Raw genomic sequence first — 7530 nt, 5'->3', positions numbered from 1 at the left:
TCCATTGTTGCAAACTCATGACCTCTAGCTTTCTTTTTTTTTAACACTTTTATTTGCATTTATTCCACGTATCACACAATTCAATAATTCAATCATGCCAAGAAGAATTCTACAATCATTGCCACAATCCATTTCAGAACACCCCCCCATGATTAAATTGCCTTCAAAATGAGTTGTGTAATCACCTTCAATTCTAATTCTCATTCCCGGTTCCATGTCTCACTCCCCCTCATTATTCACTCCTGAAATGCCCCACCCTCCCCATTCCCTCTACCCTACAACCCCTCCAAACCCTTGCAGCAGTATCATCTCTATGCATCCGCTCCTTCGGTGCTTCACAAACTGGTAATCCCAGCACAAACTATAAAGAACAAAAATGAAATGAAGTGGTGAGGATAAAGCAATAGTCATATAAACATAAAATACAAACAATGAGTAAGAAATAAAGGATGACCATCAATATTTTCAAAGCCAGGGGAGAAGTGTTTATGTCATGGAATTAGCAACCTCTTGCTTTCTTCATGCGTGATGTTTCTGATGCCATCCCACCGCCTTTCAGGTCTTCTGTCATTAGTGCTCAAAACATGAAGACTGTTCTTGAGACGTTCTGAAAATTCAGGTGGGATAGACCCAAGGTTGTATTCTGGTTCTCATGGACTTTTTTCATTTCTTTCAGGTTCACCCTGAACTTACATATGAACAATTACTTAACTGATGGTCTATTCCACAATTCCCCCTGGTCTAGTTTTAGCCCCTGATACTGAGTTTCTCCCTCTTCGCTTCGAAGAGATGTAGCAGATTTCATTTCTGGGTATTCCATCTGGAGAAATCCAGTGTATAGTGGTCTCCCGTGTTGTTGAAAATGGTATTTGTATGAAGAAACCCTTGATCTTGCAATAGTCTATAATGTTACTTCCAGCTTAGATTTATCACCAAGCCCATATTTTCCAACTATTGTTCCTTCCCTTTTGTTTTAACTTTGCATTCCAATATCTCATAATTATCAATGTACATTGATTACATGTTTGAACAATTTCAGAACAATGACTTTGGTATCTTCAATTTCTTCATCACTAACTTTGGTGGCTGGTTCTTGGCCAACTGACAGGAAGAGGTCCATATTTGTACCTATTCCAAAGAAAGGTGACCCAACGAAATGTTCAATTTATGGTATATAACAACATCATTGATATCACATGCAAGCTAATATTTTTCTGAATAGCATCCAACAATGGTTACAGCAACACATTAAGAGGGAACTGCCTGAGGTTCAGGCCAAATTTAAAACAGGTCATGGAATAAGGGATATCATTGCTAATGTCAGATGGATCTTGGCTCAAAACAGAGAATACCAGAATGATATTTACTTGTGTTTTATTCATTGTGCTAAGGTATTCAACTGTGCAGATCATAGTAAACTACGGATAGTCTTAAGAAGAATTGGAATCCCAGAGCACTACATTGTTCCCATGTGGAACTTGTACATGGTTCAAGAGGCAGTTGGGGGAGCAGAACAAAGGAAAACTGTAGTTTAAAATCAGGAAAGATGTGTATTAATTAGGCCTGCATCTTCTCGCCATACATATTCAATCTGTGGGCTGAGCAAATCATCAGAGAAGCTGGATTATACAAAGAAGAATGTAGCATCAGGATTGGAGGAAGGCTTATTAACCCAAAACATGCAAATGACGCAACCTTAGCTTGCTAAGAGTGAGGAGAATTTGAGGCACCAATGTAAAGAAGACCAAATTCCTCACAAATTGATCAGATAAACAGAGAAAAGAACGGAAGTTTATGAAAGATTTCGTCTTGCTTGGATCCACAATCATCGCTGAGGGAAGCAGCAGTCAAGAGATCAGGGAAGCACTTCCTCGGGTCACTCCGCTGCACAGGGACTCTTTAAAAGCGTTGAAAAGCAAGGGTGCTACTTTGAAGACTAAGGTGCACCGACCCAAGCCACAGTATTTAATTTCCCTTAGCTGCAGGTGACAGTTGGACGCTGCATGAGGAAGACTGAAGAAGAAGCAATGCGTTTGAATCATGGTGCTGGTGAGGAGTAGTATACGTACCTTGCACTGCCCAAGAATAAATGAATCTGTCTCGGGAGAAGTACCGCCAGAAGGCTCCTGAGAGGCGAGGATGGTGAGAGTCCGTCTCATGTGCTGTGGCTATGTGTCCGTCTCTGGAGAAGGAAGTCATGCTTTGTGAGGTAGACAGGCGCTGAATAAGAATAAGATACGCTCCTCGACAAGATGGGTTGGCACAGTGGCTGCAATAACGGACTACACATAGAAACATGTGGGAGGTTGGCACAGGGACTGGCGGTGTTTTTTTCTGCTTTACACAGGGTTCCTCTGAGTCAGAACAGACTGGAAGGTACCTAACAGCAAACAGCATTTCTATATCGGTATCTATGTCTAGCTATGCCTGTACCTATTTCTATATCTCTCCATCTATAATATATTATGTATAGAGCTATATATTACAAGGGGCTTCAAAAAGTTCACAGAAAATGGCATTAAAAGATAATGGAATATTTCCACCGTGTTTGAAGCCCCTCGCATATGTAGAATTATAGTTTATAGTCAAGAGGTATGCAAATATAAAAATAAAATCAAAATGTCCTGCCATGAAGTTGATTCTGACTCATAGTGACCCCGTGCATAGATAGCTAGAATTATATATAGTAAGTTCTATATAGTAAGTTCCTGGTTATAAACATGCAATTTACAGACAACTCCTACGTGTGCTTTTTTCCATTATGTAAATTTGCCTTCAGTTTGAAAAGATGTAACTAAACTCTACTGTCAACAAATTCTTCCTCACAATCACCTTCAATTACTGCAAGTCCAGCTTTTAAATCATGGGGAAAGCTTGGGGCCTCTTTTGACATTGAAATCAAACCTGCTGCCCATTATACTAATTTTGAGTCACAAATTCAGTTTCTTAAACCACAAATTGTGTAACTGAATGTGGGCATGATGACAATTTTTGAAATAGATAAAGATTCCTGAATGAGCCATCAAAAGTAATTCAAAATCAAACACATCACGAACCTGAGGGGTCTCTGACAGGGCTTGCCCATGTTGTATCGCGAGACTTCACTATAGCCTTGAGGGTGAACACCAGCATGTATAGTTAGCCAAAAAAATCATCGGAGTTAAATGCTGTGTTTGGAATACTATCAAAATCATTAACGTTATTAAAATGCCTGTTTGATTTTTACAATTACTTTATATGTTTATCTATCCAGAATGATGTAGAAATGTCTTAGGCAAAAAGGAGTCAAGAGTGGGAGCTGACCTAAGAAGGCTTGCATGTGTCAGAATGAACTGGATGGCAGTGGGTGATGGGGTGTACGGGTGGAAATGAGCATCAATAAGTTAAGTACAGGTCTCAAGGTTGTGAACAGACGTCCTGACTGGAGGTGGGTGTTGTGGAGACTACAAAAGCACATCGAGTACTGAGAATGAAGGCTGCGTTCAGGAGCCCTTCCTGTTGCCGAGTATTGCGTCTGAGAAGCACAGCCTAAGAAGCAATGCACCTGCATCCTAGAGGCTCCAAGACTGGGATCTTACAGGAAGCCGGTTGCTTCATCTCTTTCTGGGGAGATTTGAACTGTGGACTCCTAGGTTATCGCTCTGATGCTTAATCCACTGTGCCACTGGGGAGCATCTTCCTGAACGAAAGTAAGGCTAAACAGGAACAGTATGCACCTATTCCAATTTACCAAATGCTCAGCTCAAAGACCCAGTTAGGAACAGATGTCTTTGTCATCATGAAACCGCCTGTTTGTATGTCTACTAATGGGTGTATGTAGTATAGGGCTCCAAGAGTTCCTGGAGAAAATGGGGTTGAACAGTTCAAGACTTTTTCTAGGAGCTTTCTTGAAACACACAAACACACACGCACACGCACATCCATGAACAACCACGATAGATTCCGTGAACTAGAATTGTATGTGATTTGTGCATCATGTGAACAACACACTTATGTACAGGAGCCTCTATATAATCCGTAGTTAAATCCCTATAAAGGCTATTGTATTAAAACCTTGTAGGAGCCTACCACACAACATCGGACTGCTGTATTCACTGGATGAAGGAGACTGGTCTTCCTAGGTATGTAGTTGAGCAGGGGTGGGTTTGCATAGCAGACAGATTGCAGCTTTGTATACATACGGGAACAGGACAAGACACACAGAGGCTCTGGAAGGTGGATTTAGGAACTGAGCAAGGGGTGGGGTTCAGGGTCTAGGAGCACAGCTGGTGGTCACAGTTTCTTACCTGTAGATGTGGGTGAATCCTTGATCATGTGCACCAGCCTCTGCCTCTACCACCACTGCCCCTGAGAGCTGGGGGCCCACACACAGCTGACGCCCACCTGGCGCTGTTGGTACTGAGGCCACAGAACTGCAGCTACCTGGCGTGGATGGCTCTATGGCAGCTGAGCTGGTGAAGGAAACCAGGGGAAGGAAGCATCGTGGGGTGAGATGCTCCAGGAGCCTTACTGCTCACTTCACTGTGGGTAGGAGACGTTCAGTTCCTTAAACATTTTAAGGGAAAATGGTAAGCAAAAAGCCTGCTACTTCCCACTTATTTGTTCATTTATTCATTCATTCAAACTTTTTGGGTATGCTTTGGGTGAAAATTTGTAGGACACACTGGTTTCCCAGTTCACACATACTTTGTGGCTTGATATTGATTGTAATCCACAGAACATTCTAGCGCTCACCCTACTTCTGCTTTGGACTTTCTATGTCCATGTGTCCTTCTTTCCAATAGGAGCCTTGATAGAGTAGTAGATGGAGCACTGGGCTGCTAACTTCAACATCAGCAGTTCAAACCCACTAGCAGCTCCATGGGAGAAAGATGAAGTTTCCTGCTTCTCAAAAGATTTACAGCTTTGGAATCCCAAAGGGCCACTTGTGCTCTTCCCTGTGGAGTTACCACGAATGAGAACTGACCAGATGGCAATGTGCTAGATCTTGGCTCCTTTCTATCTCTCTCTACCTTCTGAGCTTCATCCCTGGGGGAAAGGTGCTTTTGGGGTTTAGTATGGTTGGTTCTTCCAAAGAGCTAGCACCTTCCTGGTGGTTCACTCTTCGGGTAAGCTCTAACACTGAGCTGCCTTCCTGTCCGGGCCCTTGCATACGTGATGCTTGATGCTGACCCATCCTGAGCTGCCCCCTGCCTTGCATGATAATCACGAGTCCAGGCAGCAGCCCAAAGGTCCAATAACCAAACTCAACCATGACCATTTCGTTTTCCAGAGACCTCACTGACAGATCAATGAGAAGCCTCGCCGACCAACCAGAACACCGGAGCGAAGACCGATGAGAGGACTCGGTTTGGGCTTAAATTAGCCAACGGGACTCTGTCCCCAAACCCCAGAAGGCTGACCCTAGGACCGCAACCTGCTTCATGTAATAAAGTCTTATGTGGCCAACTGTTTGTAGATCCTTCAAATATTTCAACTGAAAAGGCATATTATTTCTTTTTCCAAACCTTAAAGCACACATATTCCATTCATTAATTTTTAAAAAGTAAGTCTGTAAATAGATATGTATGTTTTCTAGGGCTACCTGATCAAAATACCAGAGAGCAGGTGACTTCAAACAAGGTCTAGTGTCTCCCACGTCTGCAGGTTGCAAGTCCAAAGCCACATGTTAGTTGGGTCACACGCCCTCTGCTGGGCTCCGGGGAAGGCCCTTTCCTGCCCCAGCTTTGGGTGTCCACATGTGTCTCTTGGCTTGTAGATGCATTTTCACATGGCTGTCCTTTCTCTATCTTCCTGTCGTTTCTCTTCTTTTATAAGGACACTACTCATATACCCTGTTTCCCTGAAAATAAGACAGTGTCTTATATTAATTTTTGCTCCCAAAGATGCGCTAGGTCTTATTTTCAGGGGATATCTTATTTTTCCATGAAGAAGAATACGGTACACATTTATTGTTTTATTAAAAGAGACTTCATACTTCCTTTCTGCTCTGGGTGCGCTGCGGCCAACAGTGAGCTGCTGCTATGGTCCAGAGTTACAGTAGCTTCTGGGGGGCCTTATTTTCAGGGAGGTCTTATTTTCAGGGGGATGCCTTATATTTCAGCAGGAGGCAAAACTGTAAGTAGGTCTTATTTGGGGGGAATGTCTTACTTTTGGGGAAACACGGTAGGTTTAGGACCTATGCTACACTAGTATGGCTTCATGTTAACCGATAGCAACTTCAAAGACATTATTTCCAAGGAGACTCATGTTCCCAAGTGCCAGAGGTTAGGATTTTAATGTGGCTTTTTTTGCAGAACAAAATTCAATCTATAGTAGTAGTTGTGTTACATGACAACTACCAGCTCACAGTAATTGGTATTGTTCACACAGGACTTGTAAATCCCTGTATAATAACAGCTATCACATGGCCCTTCAGAGATGTATTTCTTGCCTGTCTTACTCCATAGGTTTCTAGCACCACATCAGTAGGGACCATTCCTTTCTCTGTTTTCTAACTCCTTGCTCTTTCAAGTGTGGTTCTGGTAGCAGCAGAAGCATCTAGGAGCTTGTTGGAAACACAGAACATTGGGCACTACTGTAAACCTATGGAATTGGGCTCTTTAATGAGATCCTGGGGGATTTCTATGCTTGTTAATGTTTGAGAATTGCTGCTCAAATTTTATGCCCAGATTTCAAATATTTCAGTATGGATTCATTGTATAGTTTAACTTATCTGTCAATGATCCTAAGGTCAATAGCCTACCAATGAGGTGAGCTCCCTAAAAACTTTCCCCCACCCTTCTTTAAATAGTAGAGAGTTCATGTGGAATTATATCCATAACTGAAATAAAAGCAAACAAAATCACTGCTGTTGAATTGCTTCTGATTTACAGAGAGCCTAGAAGACAAGGTAGAGCTGCCGCTATGGCTTTCTGAGACTGTGACTCTAAGGGGGAGTAGAGCGCCTCATCTTTCAAACTGCTGACCTTGTGGTTAGCAACCCCACAGGTCACCAGAGTACCACCAAGGATAGATTGAAAAAGGAATAAATAAAAACACGGAGAACTCAAGGGTTTGGAGAATGCTGCTGTGTCCCCAGAATCTCATAGCCTGAAACCTAAGAGGCACGAATTCCAACCCAGGCCCGTGTGCACCTGCAACCACCACCAGGGCTCGGTTTTCTTCATTTCTCTGCCCTTCCCATTTCTGTGCAGGCACTTGGAGGCTGACCCCAGTATCATCACCCAGGGCCTTCTTGTTTCTCTGGTACAGAAAGCAAAGGGGTTGCTTTTCCTCCCTAAGATTCTTTTTCCTATGTCAGTTAGCTCCAGAGTTTGGGATTAGAAGCCTTTCACAGTCTGGATTCTTCTAGTCTTTGAATTATCATCCTTACCTCAACACCTCTACTCTAGACCTTTGCTTTATTTAAATCTCACTCTTCTTTTGAAACTCCACTATGTTTTGTTTTTCTGGGTCTTTGGGCATGCCTATAAGGATTCTTCATAAGAGGATTGTTCTATAAAACCATATCCAAGGTGAATGGCGGGG

The sequence above is a fragment of the Echinops telfairi genome, unplaced genomic scaffold, assembly GCF_000313985.2.
Source record: "Echinops telfairi isolate 266 unplaced genomic scaffold, ASM31398v2 ScPeMD7_7409;HRSCAF=8447, whole genome shotgun sequence".
Taxonomy (NCBI): Eukaryota; Metazoa; Chordata; class Mammalia; order Afrosoricida; family Tenrecidae; genus Echinops; species Echinops telfairi.
The sequence above is the reverse complement of the archived record's forward strand: the minus strand, read 5'-3'. Positions refer to the sequence as shown.